General features: G+C 42.6%; 1 protein-coding gene across 1 annotated transcript in view; it reads right to left on the minus strand.

Annotated features, from left to right (window-relative positions):
- The window catches only part of LOC124799094, a 704063-nt gene that overhangs the window by 403896 nt on the left and 278481 nt on the right, over nucleotides 1–21686 (minus strand). The window lies entirely within an intron of this gene.

Below are 21686 nucleotides of genomic sequence, written 5' to 3' on the forward strand. Positions count from 1 at the left end.
GCTCGTCACAATACGACAGTCACTACTCTTGATGAACTGTGTTATCGTGTTGAAGCTGAATGGGCAGCTGTACCTGTACACGCCATCCAAACTCTGTTTGACTCAATGCCCTGGCGTATCAATGCCGTTATTACGTCCAGAGGTGATTGTTCTGGGTACTGATTTCTCAGGATCTATGCACCCAAATTGCGTGAAAATGTAATCACACGTCAGTACTAGTATAATATATTTGTCCAATGAATACTCGTTTATCATCTGCATTTCTTCTTGGTGTAGCAATTTTAATGGCCAGTAGTGTAGTATCATCGACGTATCACTATGCTGTAAGGAGGCCTCGAATGTCAACCAAAGGAGTCCTGCTATTGTAAGAAATGACACCTCCGACATCACTCCTGGTTGTCGGCCTGTCTGGCGGGCGACAGTGAGGTTGGTATATCCCACCACTGTCCGAGGCGTCTCCAAGCATTTCGCTGCTCATCAGAGCCAACTTCGAAGCGGGACTCATCACTGCAGACAATTCTGCTCCAGCCAATGAGATTCTAGGTCGAAGATGTGTCTGGAGCTGAGGACAGTGTTCGGATAATAAGCTGACTGTTTCCCACCATACGGACAGACGACCAGAGTGATAGTCTGGTGTGCCATTTCTTTAGTTAGTAGGACTCCTTTGGTTGTCATCCCCGCGCACCACTACACCACAGCGGTACGTCGACGATATACTACGACTCATTTTGTTGCTCTCCACGGCAGGCCACCTGGGCTTACATTTTAGCAAGCTAATGCCAGCCTGCACAGGGCAAATGTTTCTACTGCTTGTCTTCGTGCTTGCCAAACGGTGTCTTGGCCAGCAACGTCTCTGGATCTCTCCCCAACTGAGAAGTTTGAAGCATTGTGGGCAGCGCCCTCCAACCATCTCGGGATTTCGACAATATAACGCGCCAGCTGGGTAGAATTTGCCATGATATCTCTCAGGAGGACATCCACCAATTCTCTCAAGAAATGCTTCCCCGAATAACTGCTTGCATAAGGGCCAGAGGTGGACCAACGCGTTATTGACTAGCTCAATCTCCGAAGGTCCTTCTAGTGAATAAATTATCCATTTTTCTGAAATTGTAACCATTAGTTTGTCTGTTCATGCACATCATACCTATCGATTTCCGTCCCATTCGGATAATTCCTTCGCTATACGTGTCTTTTTTTCTTAAAAAAAAAGAGAGAGATAAGAACAACTTGTATTGTAGAGCATGGAGTGTGCAGGAAGGGTAAGGTAATAACGCAGTAACACGACAGATTCACTTCAATCTTTCAACGACAAGACATTGGCGACCTTAGAGCATCGCGGTTCAAATTTATCTGCCTCTTCCACCCCCTGGCTCGGAATGTTTAAATAAATGATAATTTACTTTTTTAATTTAAAGTTAATGATGCTCTTTCCCGAACTTCCTGCCATCTTGCACCCAGCACCGATAATTCCCTTTCGGTAAATGCTGAGATGACCTGCACAGGAAACATATATGTTACAATTATTTTTCAATTATTTTGGGACTTAATCACTTCCTTTTTAGTATATACCGCTTCTTGTGGGAACTCTTTTTTGCCTAAAATATTTGTCATTTTTTTTATTTTTATTTTTATTTCTGTAATTAATATACACAATTAGAGAATCATTATGTCGAAACGCCGTAGTTGTCTCCCATTGCGACGCTTAAGTTTGAAATTTGGCTCACCTACAAACTTTCTCTGTAATGGTGCAAAACCGTGGCGCCCTGCAACGTCATCCTCAGGTCCGGCGACGCTCAAAGTAGCTGGGTGTTGACAAATGAGAATGAAAGAAAGACCAGTGCGCAAAAGTTCATGTGAGCTGTAAGATGGTTAATGATGTCACGCTTATTCCAAATTTCACCACAGCTCTGCTTAACGCCACCGTGCACGTATGAGACGATAAGAAGATCGTCATAGACCCTCTTACCCACACTTCATCCCTTGTTTTTTTACGCCTCTCCGATGGAGGTCAGAACTGCGACGCCCAGTGTTGAAATCATACGATAATCTTACGAAGGGCCTCGGAAAACTCTTCAGACACACAGCCGATCAGGCCTCAGGGAGTAACATAAAAGGTGCCAATGAAATCACCCCTTTCCTTGGGGCGTTGATTCCCACACATTTCGCGGTCGAAAGCGACAGTTCACATTGCGGTGAACACGGCGACGTCGTTGACAACGTTCGATGTGGCTGCCACCACCTGGGCGTTCCAATCCTCCTCTAAAGGCAGTCTGGGGCTGAAGGTGACCTGACCGCTTGTTTGCTCTTTTATATAGGACAGAACCACTAGGGACCTTTTAAAACCGTTCGATAAAATTTGAGCTGATCCGAGGTAGCAGAGGGTGCTTAAGCTTACATCAACCTTATCATTGGCGGGGATAAAACAGCAAATGGTCTCTATTCGATCCCTAAGTTTGGCAACATCCTCGGTGCCACTCAAAAACGTTTGTTGGACACTTTAAAAATATGTCGGTCTGCAACTTTGACACCTATTCAGCCCCGCGGCTGCTCTAGCGCCTGGGCGTTAGGCAGCCCCTCGTCATCCTTTGGGTGGGGTTTGCCCACTTTCAAGTACTAAAGCAGCCGTGAGGATTAATTGGTGTTGACGTTCCTGACAGGTGCATATGTAACATTCTCATCAAATGTACATCGGTGGCACAGAGGGTGTTGTCAAGCTAGGGGGGGGGGGGGGGTCTTAAACAGACCCTTTGCCATTTTATTCACGCTCACATTAATGTTGCACCCCACCACGATCACGCCACAAGATGACTGAAAAAGCTTAAAAACACGTTGCTGCTTCGGCTCACATTCAAATTTCGTCGAATGATTTTGAACGGTCCCTTGTCGTCTCACCCTGTAAACAAGAGCAAACACTGCGATCGTGCTGCGCTCCAAATGGGTCGAATCACGTTCACTAGGGCTGCAGCCCCACGATGTCTCTAGAGTGGGGTTGACGTCTCTAAGGAATGGCATCCGTTTCAAACGTTGTCAAGAACGTTCTCGTGTTGCTCATCGACCACAAAATGTGAGGAAGTTAAGGCCCCAAGTGAATGGCTGATTTCATTGGTGCCCTTTATGCCGCTTCTTGAGGGTTTTTCGTGACGATTCTACCCGTATATGTGTCTGAAACGTTTCAGTCACCCATACAAAACCGTGTGATTTCAGCGCTAGGTGTCGCGGTTCTGACTTCGATAGCAGAGACGTAAAAAAAAAAAAAAAAAAAAAAAAAGGGTGAAATGTGAGGAAGAGGGTGTATGACCATCTTCCATCGTGTGACACATCCACAGTGGCGTTTGGCAGAATTGTGGTCAAATTTGGAACCAATGTGACATCATTAACCAGTCTTACAGCTCCCATAAACTTCTGAGCTGTGGCCTCGCTTTCGCATTCGTCGACACCTTTCTGTCTAAAGCTTCACCGAGCTTGAGCATGACGACGAAGGGCGCCACGCTTTTGCACCGTTACACAGGAATGTTGAGTCCAGTTTCAAACTTACCCGTCGCAATGGGAGACAATTACGTGGTCTCGAAAACATGATTTTGTTGCAAAATGGGTTCAAATGGCTCTGAGCACTATGCGACTTAACTTCTGAGGTCATCAGTCGCCTAGAACTTAGAACTATTTAAACCTAACTAACCTAAGGACATCACACACATCCATGCCCGAGGCAGGATTCGAACCTGCGACCGTAGCGGTCGCTCGGTTCCAGACTGTAGCACCTAGAACCGCACGGCCACTGGGCCGGCGATTTTGTTGCACAGTGTAATTACAGAATATGAATTATCCTTGCATGTACTAAATATAGCACTGAATTTATCTTGAGGTTTACTTTCTATTCTCCCATTCAGACGCAACTGAGGATTTCGGCATTTCGGTTCGGATACGAAGTTTACTGTTAAGTAAACACAGTATTTATGAATATAGACTGTAAACTTAATTAATTATTGGCAGTAAATAGAATAATATTTTGTGAATGATGATAACAGTGACAACAGGCGATAACAGAGTGGTGTCAACGATAATGTTTCAATATCAGACACGATCGATTGTAATCGAATGCGCCAGGGTGAGGCGAGTCCAGTTGTTACTCTCCAGCTTTGCAGAGAGGTGGGAAATTTGTTACAGACTTCGGTAACACTTCTGGGCTGAGGGGCCGTGGCTAACATGGTTACAGACACTTTACAGTGCTGGATAGAGACATATTTAACTGTGAAACTGAAGCCGTAATGTGTGTATCCGAATAGCATTTCTTCACACACTGTACCTGCAACTTTTCACAGGCAGTAAAATGTAAACATGTTTGTGTGGGCGGGCTACATACCATATGTAGCAAGTGACGCAATTTTCTGCACAATATATTTACCTTTCGCACAAGTAAAAGGCTGAGTAAGTGTTTAAGTGCTAGATTCAAACGGCATTTAATTTATGGAGGTAATCAGATCCTTTCAGTAAAACGGAATGCAACTTGTCTCTAAAATCTGACAATTTTCCTTTCTTCTCCACGCACTCCTTTTACGTTCATCTTTGTGCCCCCGGCGAAACGTGTGTGGAAACAGTTTCCTGTTAATAGCAACTGAATAATTTAATCCACACCACTGCATCATCAGCTTTAAATGATGAAAAGAAAAATTAGTCTATTTAGTGCATAAATAAATGAAAATGCATAGCCGGCCGCGGTGATCTAGCGGTTCTAGGCGCTCTGTCCGGAACCGCGCGACTGCTACGGTCGCGGGTTCGAATCCTGCCTCGGGCATGGATGTGTGTGATGTCCTTAGGTTAGATAGGTTTAACTAGTTCTAAGTTCTAGGGGACTGATGACCACAGATGTTAAGTCCCATAGTGCTCAGAGCCATTTGAACCATTTTTTGAAAATGCATAGCGCTCCTTTTATGTTTGCTGTACGTCCTGAGATGTCTTCACGTACCCCTGAGGATGCGTGTACCCGCAGAGAGTATGCCTTCCCTTGTTGTGTAGCGCTGCTTTAGCTCAACCAATAAAAGTACAGTAGACTGATTTCACTCAGAAGAATGAATGGATAGTTTTCAACTAAAACAGTAAAGGGTCTTTTCAGTAGAAAAATCGAATATACGGTTCAGTTGACAGAAAAAGTACAGACTGGTTTCACTTGAAAAGAAAGAATGTGTAATTCAGTCAATGTACAAAACTACAAGGCACTGCACTGATTGTTTACATTCGGTTTCTCCAACAGTCTGGTTTCACTCGAAAGAAAACCGACTGATTCGTAAAACTACAGCCAACTGATTTGACTGTTTCTGTCGCTTGTTCCCATAGACTGAATATGTCAACCGATACGAAAAACTGCAACCGAATAAGTTAACTGTTTCCCAACAACCGACTCAATCGATTGTTAAGATTCGACTGTTCCCATCACTATCTCTACGCCTGACGGCCATCTTTACTTCACCCAGTCCCTCGAAGCAGCTTTCCTGCATATTTTCGCGACATTATTGTTAAATAATAATCTGGTGTGGCACAATGGCCTCCTGCAAGTCTTTCAATTGGACACCGCTTCCGCAGCGTGTTTATATCGAACCTACCCCAGTTATCCAACGAAAGAAACGTGACCTGTAGTTTAATGTGGAATACGAACCACGTGTTGTTCCCGGGGAACCTTCACTTCATTGAGAGGTGAATGCTGGGTTTGAAGGCGACCTGAAAAATTAGAAGTGCGGCCGAGATTCGATCCCACATCCTTTCCATTTCCAGGCACGCGCTTTACCGCCAGACCAGCAGGCCCAGCGAAAGCATAGCTCGTACTGTCCCCACGTAACGTGCGGTGTTTCCTGGAAAGGAGACTTTTTGTTACGCGTATATGGGAAGGGCGCTTTATGTTTCTGCAAAGCGGTATTTCCTGCGGCTACAGTTCTCTTGCGGCACTGTTTCATCTAACTGGAAACGCAACGTGTTCGCAATTATAAACTTTTTCCTGCAGTTTTTAAGGCGCAATGTGCGGTGCCGGTTAATTAAAGGCGCCAGTGTCCAGACGAGGACATTTTTCAGGGACAGTCAGTGCGGGCTTTAAACACGGCCTCGTAAAAGCCACGTGTCCGCCGTGCTGCGAGGCAATATAGCCCAGTCGCGACCGTCCCCGGGGCACGTATTGCAATAAAAACGAAATATCGGCGAAAAGTCTGTCCGGGAATATTTGCCGAAATTCATGGTCCTCCAGAGCTATTCTGTACCGGTTAGGTACACACACAGCTCGAAAATTTAAATTATAAAAAAGTGTTTTCGAGCGATTTTGGAATAACGCCCTTGATTTGAGTGCGGTACATGCTCATAAATGTAAACCTATCTCTTGCTTTGTAGTACTTTATGATCTTTGAACAAAAACAGCTGAATCGCATATCGTTTAAACCGATTATTAACTCTGTAAGCGTATTAGAAATACTGGAATCCCGCAATTTTTAAAAACTGTTGTTATATTCCCATTGTTAGATAGTTTAAATATTTATATAATCGATATTTGCAATAACCTGATGAAGTTGCCACAATTATCAACCTCAACGCAGCTCGAACAATAACGCTGGAACCTACTACTGCATACAGAACTCAGACTGGATTCTACGCTTTGTTCCCAGGACACTGTTGCAATGAATCTGCATAACTGATTCTATTGTTTTTCTCTTAAAATAAGGAAATTTTTACCAAGAAGCCGTCACGTTCTGCTAAACGATTTCATTTTTCTCTGTTTCTATTGTCCACAACAATTACATTTAACATGCAGCAGCCACTAAAACAGTCCTGCTTTCTTTGTAGTTGATTTCTGGAAGTCCTTCACTTACATTTATGAACTTGCATTTCTCCACGTTGAACAATCATGATCGTATTATCGAGAAACCATCTTTTTAATCAAATCAGGATCTACGCTAATGATGATTTGTGTGCGTGTGAAATCTTATGGGACTTAACAGCTAAGGTCATCAGTCCCTAAGCTTACACACTACTTAACCTAAATTATACTAAGGACAAAAACACACACCCATGTCCGAAGGACGACTCGAACCTCCGAATGATGATTTACGAAGCACCAACAAAAAAAAAGGATCAAATGGCTCTGAGCACTATGGGACTTATCATCTGAGGTCATCAGTCCCCTAGAACTCAGAACTACTTAAACCTACCTAACCTAAGGACATCACACACATCCATGCCCGAGGCAGGATTCGAACCTGCGACCGTAGCGGTCGCGCGGTTCCAGACTGAAGCGCCTAGAACCTCTCGTTCACACCGGCCGGCTATGAAGCAACAGAACTGTACTAAGAACTAGTAATACAGCAACACAAGGTGTTTAAAGGGCCTGGGATAGTGCTTACAAGAATATTTGGGTGTAGGGTGACTGTTTATCGTTCCTGAAAAAAAAAAACAAATTCTCAATAAGTCCTACACTTTCCTTCGTGTCCTTCAGTGTTAATAAGAAAACATTTGGAATATGGCGACGTGTCGGAACAGTACTAACGAGCAGTTAATCTTTTCTTGATTGCCGAAGGACAAACACCGCTAGAAGTCCATCGGAGAATGAAGAATATGTATGGTGCAGCATTTCCGACGATAATCATCGTTGTGGGAAACTGTGACAAGGGTTGCTGCTGCTTCGTGATAACACACGTCCCCATGTCGCCTATGTCGTAACGCAGAAGTTACGCCAACACAGGTCGGAGACGCTTGAGTACCCGCTCTATAGTCCTGATGTCTTCCCCTGCGATTATTACGTCTTCGGTTCCATAGAAAAGACCTTTAAAGGTCGATAATCCCTGTCAGACGATGATGTCCAGCAGGCTGCTACGGACTTCTTAACGCATCAGCAAGAGATGTTTTACGAAACAGGTGTCTTCAACCTGGTGCGTCGGTGGGATGAATACCACACTGCTCACGACGATTTTGCCTGATTGGCATACCGATTCTGGTCTGTACGGCCTCTAACTGAAACTTTTTGATGGCCCCTTTAGTTATAATGTTTTTTTAATAATATACACAGACATCAGTGGCACATTAATGCCACAAGAACGTGCTACATCGTAATTCTGCAGAAGATGATTTGCAAGCTTACTACTATCTCTTAAAATCTAGACTTTAATAAAAATGGCAAGGTAATGTTAATCAGAACACAAGAAGTGATATAAATGACAATAGATTTATTGTTCCTTAACATCACAAGACAACAACGCTTTCACTACCACGCGGTCTATGGTGGACAAAGTGATCAGCTAGAGATCGACACACCACATTAACCAGAACATTAATCGCTTTTATCTGACTTCATACACGTGAATCCGGGTTATGGCACCAAACCTACGCAACCATCAAGCAACTGTACTCTACCATTCAAAAAAGAAAAGTATAGTTCAAAAGAACAGGGTGCCCTACGCTGTAGCAGGGAATACTTTACCCTGCTGCTGGTCAAGGCGGCACACCACGATGCATTCAGTGACTGAAGTCATGGACGGCCGCAATCTGTTATTAATGGTGAGCGCCCGAAAAATGTAAGTACGCGGTCTTGCGTTCGGTTAATTCGGAAATCAGGTACTTTCCTATGAGCCTCTGAAGCCATGGTTGTTTCCAGTGTGCAGCTGGACCCATTTGCTGGTCTGCCAAACCATTTCGACTCCGTGCCACAACTATGCGTGATGCAATATGTCAAATGTTTAGACGATCGACTCAAGACAAATAAGTACACCCAAACATCCTTCGTTGTGCGCGTGATGCTAGAAGCAGTACCTCTGACGTTTCAGAAGGTGACTGGCACAGGCTTTAAATGGCACACTTGCAAAGGACACAAGTCTCACTGTTTGGGTAGAGACCCGCAGTTCTTTACTAACGATGTGCCAGTACAAGAATGATCTCTTTCTGTCCGCTTTCCTCCTCAGCTCGGTAGCAAAAACCCATTTATCAGTAGCAAAAGCCCATTTAAATCTTAGACTTCCCCCACTTTAGCACAATCCAATCACGAGCTGGAGCGTGACATTCGAAGCTCGGTGAGCGCCCTTTGCTCTGCATACACCGATTTGACCAATCAGAGACTTTAAAGGTAATTGAAAAAAGATACAGCTTCGCGGCCTCTTTCTCATGTGCGTACGCCATGTCTTTTGTTGACAACATGACCAGGATGGAACCATAGCCCCCGAAAAAAGCTCGTTATCTCCCCCGTTGCGTCCGTTTCGAAGTTTCCAAAGAACGGCCATAAACTCGCTAAAACCCGCACGCTTTCACAAATATGTTTTGTAACAGAGTCCGGACATATGGGCGCCAGTGACTTGTCCCTCGGAAATTCGCAGAATGCTCACAGTTGTCTTGTCGGCTTCCTGCCTAACAAGGGCCCATCCTCTGCTTTACTGCCCGTCTACAATGTGCTGGCCATTGCAGCGGCGACTTCTCGGCGCTAGTCAGCCTACCTGAATGCGGCTGCCTCCTGACTGGCGCCAACCAACGCGCCTGCACAATGAGCCCGCCGAACTCGGCCGTCCAGAAATGTTTCCACCCATGTTCTGCAGAAAAAACGCGCTTCCCTTGGCCCAGAGTCGCCGTGCTTTTACTGCAGTCGTTTAAATCTGCACCCTATACCTTTGAATGCGGATAAAGCTTACCGTTATTCCATCCCTAGAGCTCGCAATCAAGAGCATTAACTATTGCCCACCATTTCATCATAATTTATGAATTCAAATAGCAATGAAGACCATATTCCCTAAGAAAATAAAGCGGCATAACACCGAATCGGAAGTGAGAGTGCCCTGCTATTTCTCAGAGTTACACGGAACTATTCGAAGGCCATGTATTTCATAAAAAGCCCTCACCATGTCTTGAAATATATGTTACAGTATGGGTCGCAGTAGTGTTTACCTCCTAATTTTATTGGAGTGAATGTAACTAGTTGTAAACCATATATAGAAATAACTGCTATAGCGTACTACAGAAGGTAACTCGAAGGAGTAAGCAGTGACACAAAAGAAATGACACTTTCATTCAAAGATCATAATAATACTGAAGTCACCGCGATTCATGGTGGTCCCCTGGACATTATGAAAGGTGGAACATCGTTCTTAATAGGGTGTGTGAGTGTCATCATCGCAACGGTAATGCGTGGCCTGCCACGGATTTACCAAGCTGGCCACAAGGGTGATAAGGAGTAATTGTGATAGGACTTTCCATTGCTCCACCAGCGCTGTTGCCAACTGCTGAATGGTCGCGCATATGGACGTGTTGCAACACTTTCCAACGCACACCAAACGTGCTAGATGGGAGTTTCGTTGGGGGAAAGTGCAGGCCACTCAATTCGTCGAATATCCTCTCATTCCAAGAGATCCTCCACCGGGGTTCTTCGATGCAGTCGCACATTGTCATCCGTAACAATGAAGTCAGGGCCGAATACAACCCCGAGAAAACGCTCGTCGAGATGGAGTACTGTATCACAATAACGTTGCCCGGTGAATGTACCGTATTCAAGGATTCAGAGGTAAGTGCGCCCATGCAATATCATGCCTTCGCACACCATACCACCTGGACCACAAAACGATCAGATTGGACAGTGTGCCTGGGTGTATTACGCGTTCTCGCATCTCGCCAAATGAAGATACATCCAGCCTTAATCACACAAAATAAGAAATTTCACAGTCCTGTTTGGACACATTTTGTAATAACGTCGCCATGGTTCACGCTTCCGCTTTTACCGCACGCATGTCGGAAAGACACGAATGTCACAACTAGCCTTGCTTGCATGCCGGTGCTTACATACTCTAACCGTAGTCCCGCTAAGTTGAAAATAAGATGTGGCAACGCCCTCGAACGGAAAACTTTTGATCGCCCACTAAGTAAGAACTATCGACAAGCGGTACTGGAAAAAATGTCATGTATCTATAACTTTTTGTGACAGTCTCGCCTCAAGTGTAAATCTCTCAGAAAGTGATATCTGTGTGCAGTAGACCCATGGTAGTTTCTCTGTTTATGATTTGGCTCCGAAGCGATAGCAGCTAATATGGCTTCCGTTATATCTGAGTAGAATTTACTTCAGTACGGAGACACAAAATTTTCGAAGTATGCTCTGATCATTGAAGAAGTCTTCAAAAAAAGAAATGTGTGAAATCTTATGGGACTTAACTGCTAAGGTCATCAGTCCCTAAGCTTACACACTACTTAACCTAAATTATCCTAAGAACAAACACACACACCCATGCCCAAGGGAGAACTCGAACTTCCACCGGTTTCAGCTGCACAGGCTATGACAGCAGCGCCTAAGACCGCTCGGCTAATCCCGCGCGGCGAAGAAGTCTTCTGAAGATTACAATGAGATGAAATTCCATTGTACAAAACGTCACTACTTGATTTTTGTGACGAGCCAAAATTTTATTGCGAACCGAGCTAAGTAAATGTTCTGAATCAAGGTGAGAGAAAAGTCTTCGTACGGAAGGTAAGTCTTATGGGGACAAGTGTAGTACTAAGTTTGGTTTTCATTAAATAAACTTCTTAATCCCCATAGAAAAAAATCGTGATGCGAAACATTTGAAAATAGAAGATCCTCGTTAAGACGCAACTGCCTGATATAATTTCCGTTTCGAACAATACTGAACTGTGGGATTTTCATAATTTGCAGGAAACTTATTAAAACACAAAAGCATTAGATATAAAAGGCAAAAATTTTTGTTCGGATTAAGTAGAAATCGCCAGCTTTGATCTGCCATTTAACAGACAGTCGAGCGATGCGTTCGTCCACCATGGATTACAGTAATCAGGCTGCTGAAGCCCTTTTCTGGCAACGGAAGGTAGGAATTTCAATTTTAATTACGTCTCAGACGGATCACCTTCATCTGTTTCACATGGTCCAGACAATTACAGACAAGGAATTAAGAGTTCTCTGACAATGCTAAAAAGAAAAGTAAGATGACGGATAATTATTCTAAGGATTTGTTGAACTCTAAGATGTTAATATTACACCACTCTCATTTGTTATGATAAATGATATCGACGAAGTGTCATACAGATCAGTGCACATGCTTCCTCCTAATCATTCTCAAGCAGATTTCTCTTAAGAAAGAAACCATAACGTCGCAGGTACACTGGACGTGCTGACGTCGTCACCGCCTTTCTTCTGTATATTAGCAGAGAAATACATTTTCACATACGATACATTTTCGTTTTCGTTTGTGACATATTGTCTCAGAATAAAATTAAAAATAGTTCTCTCGGAGCGGACTAAAATTTTCGAGAAGATTCCTCTGGACATCACGCTGGTAACGGAACTGGTGACCCCTTGCAAAATATGTAACACCATAGCTCTAATGCTGTGCTGATTTATTTTGTTGTTTTTTTTTTTGCTTTATTTAATGTTACATTGTTGATCGTCTGTAAATGTGTTTGAATCGATAACAAAATTGTGTACTCTTTTCTTTGTCAAACCTTTGATGTCGTGATTTGATTCTATGCTGTGTAGCATATGTCTCGTTTAAATGCTTTGACCCATTTGGAGGGAACAAAGCTTACTGTATACGATTGTAATTTTGTGTGAATAATTTTTTGTAGACATTTTAATATGTGCAAATGTTCTGTGTTATTCAATACGTTTGTTTGCTGTTATGTAAACTGCTGATCCTCACTTAGGAATCTTAGTAGTTTGGTGTATAAGAGGTAGGGTGGTTCCCCTCGGGAACGGAACTGTGTAGCGCGCGCAAATTGTGGTTGGCCTAGGTGGAAAAGGTGGAACTGATAGTCAGTCGGGGACGAGCCAGCAGTCGGGGACGAGCTACGAGTCCGTGCTCTGCCATGTAAGGGATGCATATTGTGCTGATTCCGAGAGAGGCTTTTCCTGCTTCTTTCCAAGGCCTCGGATGGATGGATAAATAGCTGGAACTATTCTGGAGTTTTGTATCTATCATCGCCACCAAGAAATGACAGAGTCCAGCAATTCTGCCTACAATTCCATCTACCAATATGCAGTTGCCACCACATTGCGCAATCATTGCAACGTAATACTATAATGATGTACAGCGAAGGATCAGCTTAACGGACGTGCTAATGTGCTGAAATATAAGGTCATTTGTATCTGAATTTATGTACCTACCTTGATTTTTCTCCTCATCATAACACCTCTCAGGTTCCTCTCCGTTTGAGCTAAAGTGATATCCGAGTGTCCTTACTTAGAGCCTAGAGTTTTGCTAATAATGCCTCTTGAACTTAGTAAAAAGAAAGTTAAAGTTAATGCGGCAATAGAGTGAGTTAAAGTAAATGTTGTTTGTTGAAAATATTCCTATTAAAACTGCTTACTAAAGTGCTGTTGCCAAATTCAAAATTAAAAGTTCTTAAGATTGAGGCTTATAAAGTAAATGATCACATTGTTGCCAGTAGTAAATTCTAAAAGGTGAGTCAGTTTCTTGCAATTTTGTCAACATTGTGTTTCGCTGTAGTAAAAAGTGAGAAACTGCAATAATACAAAACTATATGTTCATGATTGCTAAGTGTTTGTCTCTCTTGTGTATTAGAAGTGCATATTAAGAGTAATGTTATAAAGACCATTCACTTTGTGTAAGCCCTGAAAGTAATAGTGCGTTACGGTATATGTTATAATTAGCAAATAGTTCATGCTGCTCCAGTTGTTAGCTTCAATCTTAAAACATATGTGTGTCAGAGTTCATTGCACTCGCGTGTGGCTAAGTCTAGGTTGTGTTTGTCCATTATAGTTACTTATACCTACTTTCATAAACGAGAACGTTAATCTATTTCTTGCCTAATTAGGCTGGCGACCGTTTCCCTTATTCTATAAACAGTATAGCTAGGCAAAATTTTGTTTGTTACTATTCAAATATTTACGTAATTCTGACTTTCATTTCCGATAAGCCACATCCGTTAGGAACAACACGGTCAACATAACAAAATTCCTCTCGGAGGGTAACACTGCTCTGTTGCTTTGTGCCATAGTTGCTTTTACGAAATAGTTATGTATCACAACCTGTTTCTAGCATTGAGGTTATGGTACAGTAGTAGCAGAGTGGAAGTGTTATAAATATTCTCAATTGGCTCTCACTCTATGCCACAACCAGCGCACGTGACATGTTCAGAAATCCCTCACTCTCTAAGCTCGCCTGATAGTTTGCTGAGAAGAACCGAGGCTCTATAATCCTGGTATTAAACAGCACGTTCCGCACCTTTGAGTTGATTAGAGGATGACCAGTGTATAAATAGGGTTACTCACAAGTTTCAGAAGACGACAACACGAAAACTGCAAGTCATGCAAAAGAATGATACGTATCAGTAGAGAGAGCATGTCCCCAAGTTTCTGTTCGTAACACTCGCGGTGGCATAATCGCACAACGGATCAGGCGTGTCAGAACATGTAGATTGAAGCAAGCCATACACCGATGATCCAAAACATTCTGACCACCTGTTCCATAGGGTGTTGGTCAACTTTTCAAACACAGCACAGCAGTGATTGTGCTTGGCATGGATTCTACATGTCCTTGATAGGTTTCCAGGCGCATGTGGTGAAATGGAAAGAAGACAAGGATATCTGGTCAGATGAGTACAGGGTAATATCAACAGGAGTAGAAAACCGTATAAAAGGTGTAGGAAGGTAGGGCAGAGAATGTGTTACTGTGAACAGTTTAGTGATAGGGTTGTTCTTATCAGAATCGTCAGCAAACCAAACCGACAACGATAGTTCAGGTATACATACCGACGTTGCAAGCTGAAGATGGAGGGAGAGGGAGAGAGAGAGAGAGAGAGAGAGAGAGAGAGAGAGAGAGAGAGAGAGAGAGATATTGGAAGGGTAATACATTATGTAAAGGGATATGAAAATCTAATAGTCATGGGAAACTGGAATGCAGATGTAGGGGAAGGAAGAAGAAGAAGAAGAAGAAGAAAAGGTTACAGGTAGATATGGGCTTGGACAAGGAATGAGAGAGGAGAAAGACTAATTGAGTTCTGTAACAAGTTTCAGCTATTAATAGCGAATACTCAGCTCAAGAATTACAAGAGGAGGTATACTTGGAAAAGGCCGTGTGATACGGGAAGATTTCAGTTAGATTACATCATGGTCAGACAGAGATTCCAAAATTAGATACTGTAGTGCAGATTTGTTTCTGTGATTGTGTTTCCAAATTACTGTTACGTCAGTGAAAATTTGCGAATAGTGACCAAGAAAGCCAAGACAGCCACGGTAATGGAAACACCTCAGCGCATCACAACGGGATTGCCACGCCAGAAGAACAAAGATAACCACAGCATTTATGTAAAAAAAAAAAAAGATGGAAATGAGCGTTTTGCGTCATTGGCTGGAAGGCCCTTACAGGGTAGGTCCGGCCGCCTTGGTGCAGGTCTCCTTACATTCGACGCCACATTGGGCGACCTGCGCGCCGGATAGGGATGAAATGATGATGAAGACAACAAAACACCCAGTCACTGAGCAGAGAAAATCCCCGACCCAGGCGGGAATCAAACGCTGGACCGTAGGACGGTAATCCGTCACGCTAACCACTCAGCTATCGGGGCGGACAGCATTTATGTAAAGACTATGTAACATCAGTATGACCTTACTGTAAAATTGTTTTTGTAATGCCATTTAGCCTGAAGATGAAGTATTCCGTCGAAACATGTCGCTGAATGAATAAGTAATACAATAGTTAACAAAGTTTGTGACTGTTAGCAGTAATTTAAAAAACCTTTTCATATTTCTTGAGACGGTCACGGTCAAAAAAAATAGTCAAAATGGCTTCAAATATTAAGTTCTTGTCAGCGACTTCAATGAGCTAAACTCTCGTATTTGCGTTTTCTGTGCCACGAGCTATGCACAAATTGCGCACCTGTTATGTGAGTTAAAATCTGGAGGGATGCTCTATCCAATGATTTGTACCTTTGTCTGTGTATCTTATAGATATAGCATATTCATCTTCTGATAACCTGGTGATGCTTATAAATAACTTTAGATATAGGTGATCAAGTCATATTAATGTGACCACTGCCTATATTCGACGTCAATGTCCAACAACTATTCACAGACAGCAGGTGGCAGTACTAGCAGTGCAGGGTATATGAAGCGTGTCTTGGGGGACGCTGAAAACGGTGCAGTCGTTGTCGTATTGCGGAAATGGGGCGATTTATCTGACGTCCGAAAGGGGAAGGGCCAAGGTGAAAGCATTTTAGAAACTATCAAGTTTGCAAACTGTTCGCATGCTGCCGCTGTTGAAGTATACCCTTCACGGCAAAATGGCGCTATCCAAAACCGGGGCCGAGGCAGTTGTAGTGCAGCACGGCCACGGATGACAGGGTTGAACGACGGCTGCGGAGATGTGTACGGGGAATAGTCGAGCAAATGTTGGGCTTCTCACCGGCCAAATGAACAAAGGGACTACTGACAGTGGCTCGGCTGGTCGCTGTGGCCGAGCGGTTTTAGGCGCCGCTTCAGTCCGGAAACACGCGGGTGCTACGGTCGCACATTGGAATCCTGCATCGGCCATGGATGTGTGTGATGTCCTTAGGTTAGTTAGGTTTAAGTAGTTCTAAGTTCTAGGGGACTGATGTCCTCAGATGTTAAGTCCCATAGTGCTTGGAGCCATTTGAATTTTTGACAGTGGCTCCTCACGGACAGTTCGATCGTTTCTGCGTATGGAGCTCAACAGCACGCACCTGGTAGATGAATCACTGCTGACTGCTGTTCATCGGCGATGAAGGTTGGATTTGCAAGCCAGTACCGCAACTAGGCGTCAACTGAGTGGCGACGGGTGGTCTTTTCGGATGAATCACGTTTTATGCTCAACTGGACAGATGAATCACGTTTTATGCTCCATTTGACAGATGGCCTTTGCCGTGTATGACCCTGCAGTAATCTTCGGAAGCGTACAGGCTGGAGGAGGGCGTGTTATGGTCTGGGGAATGTTTTCGTGGCAGTCCCAGAGTGATCTCGTCATTCTGGAAGCCACGATGGATCAACACAAGTTTGCCTTTCTCGGCGTGTTGGCATCTAGCAGCAAATTGATGCAACATGTCACACAGCTCACAATGTACGTGCGTGGTTCGAAGAGCACCAGGATGAGGTTACCGTACTGCCCTGGCTGCCAAACTACCCGGATTTCAACGCAATCGAGAATCTGTGGCACCACAGCGATCGGGTTGTTCGAGCCGTAGATCCTCAGCCGAGAAACCCAGCGCATCTGGCTACGGCACTGCAGTTGACATGGCTCCACATCCCTTTCAGTACCTTTGAGACCCTCACTGAGTCTCTTCCTGGACGTCTCGAAGCGGTCTGCTCTGCAAATCGATGGAATCCTGCTTTTTTTTGTCAAGTGCAATGTTTTCTGATGGGACCACATTCCATGCCCCTGGGTATGTGAACAAGCACAAGGTTCGCATTTGGGGGTCACAGACTCCACACAGTATAAGGGAAAAGGTCCGAGATAGCCCGAAAGTGAGTGTTTGGTGTGCATTCGTGTGCGCGTTTGCTAAGAAGACTATCACAGGAACGACATACCTAGTAATGTTGGAGATGTTTGTTTTTCTCGGGGATGAATACCTGCAACCAAACCTTTTGCTCCAACAAGAGGGTGCTGCACCTTCCTAGTCGTTAGATGTTCGGATATCTCTGATTCGAATATCTTTTCTTTAGAAAGCAACAAAACTACAATCTGCCTACAAAGACTCGAAGAACATACTAAGCACTCACAGCAACAAAAAACTCATAAAACGTTAAAAGCCGATGAGGTATGGGAACTTAGAACTACTCAAACCTAACCTAAGGACATCATACACATCCACGCCCGAGGCAGGATTCGAACTTGCGACCGTAGTGGTCGCGCGATTCCAGACTGAAACGCCTAGAACCGCTCGGCCACACCGGCCGGCATCACGGTTTCCACGCTTGAAACTGCCTGGTGTACGGCCTTGAATTGTGTCGCTGTTGCAACACAACACACTTTTGTCACTGCTTCCAGTTGCTTGCGAAGCGAGCGTTGAAAGCGATCGTAACAATTAAATAGTCGAAGAAAAAAATAACTTACTTTTTATTCATAACATATCTTCCAAATTACTGTCGACTAAACACAAATAAAAATAATGTTTTTAATACGTAAACGTTAGTCTTATTCACTGTAACTACTACAAAACTGTGAAATATTGAGCCAATGTTGCGAACATGTATTGTTTGTGCACAGTCGATAGAGAACTATGGCCGACATTTGAGATCTCTACATGCCGCAGGCGTACGGTTTTAAATAAAATGAACAGGAGTTAGGAAACAATCCAGCATAATATCGGTATATTTTGGGAAGTGCCATGCGTATTTAATCATATTTTGAAACCGAGGCGGGGGAAACTGCACCAGCGACTCCAATTTGAAACTGTTGTCACGCTGGTAGATTGGAAACTGCGATGATCCCTTCGCGAAAATTTTGTCTCGTAATATTCTCTAAAATGTCTTCCATTCATGAGAAATTCCTCTGTCTGCCGGTTGAAGCATTTCGTCGTACCACGTAGATCTGAAGCAGTTTTAGTTGTTTGTCATGGAGGTTTCGAAATGCAGCTGCCATTGAATCAGAATTATAACTTTATCAAGAATCTAGAAGGAAAAGGAACCTGTTCGCGCGAAACAGAAAAACCGCGTGACACATGATAAATATAATGTATTTATTTCTCATTTTTCCAGATAACTTCAGTTGGCGTCTTTTGTACAGCCCCCTAGCAACAAACGCAACATTCACAGGACTTGCCATCACCTACAAGGCGAGATTGAATGTGTAGAATGTTTTTTGAAACTCGAATAGGATCAGAAAGATGTATTCCAAATACTTACTAGAAATTAAAAGAAAGAGCTTCAAAAAACAAATGTTAAGTTCGTATTTTTACAAAACTTCTGAGGTCCCTCTTCAATGAAGACTGTGACAACGAGATGGCCACACTTTCTCCGACCATGTGCAAAACTCTCGCCATAATAGCTACTAACGAGACCCAGGAATATCCATCTCTTAGCCGCAAGCACCAAGCAAGAAATTCACCTTTTCGTTACTTTTTATGTAGCTTCCAGTTCATGACGGCAACTGAAATTTAGCTCGTGGATGTTAACTGACGTTAACTAAGAGCCGTGGAAAAATTACAGCATGTTTAGACATGAAAAACCTGACAAGCCTCCGCCAAACTTGGTAGACTATTGAAAAAACTGTGTAAATGTCTGTTAATAATAAAGTCAGCATTATGCTTTTCTCACTTGTTTGACATTTTCTGCCCACGTCCCGTCCTAATCCATTACACCATATGAACACTGGCGTAGGTATGTTAAATATTTAGCCTCTTACTTTTGTACGGAAAATATGGAGCAAGGAGGAGTTGCTACATTTGGCAGAAACTGTTTTAATTCCAAGAATTTTCATACTGATAAATTTTGCTTAGAGGAGCACTTAGAAGCCCGACCAACAAAAGTAGTATATCAAATAATAGTAAGAATATACAAAGCACCTTCAGGAAATACGTCTTCATAAAAAGTCTAGAAGCACTGTTGTCCCATATCACAGTAAAGAACAAGGAAACAGTGGTTGCTGACGATTTTAATGTGGATTTATTGAAAAGCTCTGTCAGTAAATAATTATTGCAATCATTAAGTGTCATCCAGTTTAATTCCTACCATGAACTTTGCAACTAGGGTATGTCAATGGTCTGTGACTGCTAGTCATAATATCTTTGTAGTCAAACATAGGGAAAAAAGTCGTGTCACAAAATCAATAGCAAATGGGCTATCTGGTCACGACACGCAGCATATAATGTTAAATGCTAAGATTTTTCAGGGTATAAAACCTCTTAATTCTGAGTACAGGAGGGTAATAAATCGGTCAAAAATTGAGAATTTTAGGAGAGTGCTCAAATATACGGAGTTGATAGATGTTTACAATACTTCTAAGTCAAACGGAAAATTAGAAGTATTCGATATTGAAATTACTTCCTCATTTGAAAACTGTTTTCCCCTAACGGTTACTCAAATAGAACATAAGCCTAAAAATCAAACATGGATTTCACAAGGAATAAGGGTATCATATAGGACAAAAATGAACTTGTATCTACCATCCAGGGACAGCTCTGATGTTGGCATTAGAGTTCATTACAAAGAATACTGCAAAATATTGCAGTAACTATTCCAGAACTCTAAGCAGCTTTGTTATGACACAAAGATAGTTACACCATGCAACAAAATAAAAAGTATATGGAATACAGTGAAGACACAGACAGGTAGGTCCAGAAGGGAAGAGGAACAGACAGGTCTGAAAATAAATGAGATATTGGTAACACGTGCATGTTGTGTCGCAAACCTCTTAAACAAGAACTGTGTTTCTGTTACTCACGGCTATCAGGTTTAATAACCGGTGCAGTAGAATATCTGAGGCCAGTGTCTACAAATAATTCCAGTAAAATGGAAATGACATTCACTTCTCCCAAAGAAGTAGCATCCTTCACAAAATCCTTAAAATCAAAGTATTCTAGTGGGTACAATAACATATAAATGATGGTAATCAAAGAGTGTTTGAGAGAGTTGAATTTGATCAATCTCTGAACATTTCCAGACTTTCCAAAAGATGCTAAAGTTAAGCCTCTTTGCAAGAAGAGGGTTATGGAGATACCGTCAAACTATCGACCAATTTCACTTTATCAGGCTTATTCGAAAATATTTGGAAACTTATTGTTCAAGTGTCTTCTTAAGCATCTGACTGCACATGATATATTGTCCAAGTCACAGTTTGGGTTCCTTAAGGGTTCCATTATAGAGAAGGGCATTTACATACACAGTGGGAATTTACTTAATTCATTAGACAACAAATTAGAGAGTACTGACAATTCTGTGACTTGTCTGAAGCCTTTGAATGTGTCAACCCCAGAATTCTTTTAAGTAAACTGGAATATTTTGACGTCACTGGCGGTGCTACAAAATGGTTCACGTGTTACCTAAGTAACAGGAAACAAAGAATGTCGTTGCGAAATCAGTCTTCATCTGTTTGGGAGTTAATTACATGTGGTGTTCCTCAAGGTTCCATCATGGGTCTGTTGTTTCTTCCTGTGTACATTAATGACCTCTCGTCTATTACACTGCCAAATGTTAAGTTCGATTTTTCTTCAGATGATACAAACATATCAATACATAGCAAGTCATGTACAGATTTAGAAAAGGCTCCTAATCAAATTTTCACTGGTATTAATAAACCGTTTAAAGATAATTCACTGCCATTATACTTTGAAGAGAATCACTGTATGCAGTTCAGAGCCTGCGAGAGATTTACTTCAACCATGTGTGTAACATAAGTAAACATGCAGACAGTAGAGGTTGACTGTGTTAAATTTCTGTGATTACAACTCGATAATAAGTTCAGTTGGGAAGGGGACACCACAGAATTGCTGAAGCACCCAAATAATTTGCTATATATATAAAGGCTTGCATACTTTGCTTACTTTCATTCTGTTATGTCATATGGGATCATATTCTGGGCTAACCTGTCAAACTGAGAAAAAGTTTTTTATAGTGCAAAAGCGTGTAATGTGGCTAATTTTTGGAGTAAATTCAATAACAACTTGTACAAATCTGTTCGAGGAACTGAGAATTTTAACTCTTGCTTCTAAGTATATTTATTCCTTAATGAAATTTGATGCAAGTAATATGTCTCTGTTTGCAGTCAATA

The sequence above is a fragment of the Schistocerca piceifrons genome, chromosome 5 (genome assembly GCF_021461385.2).
Source record: "Schistocerca piceifrons isolate TAMUIC-IGC-003096 chromosome 5, iqSchPice1.1, whole genome shotgun sequence".
Taxonomy (NCBI): Eukaryota; Metazoa; Arthropoda; class Insecta; order Orthoptera; family Acrididae; genus Schistocerca; species Schistocerca piceifrons.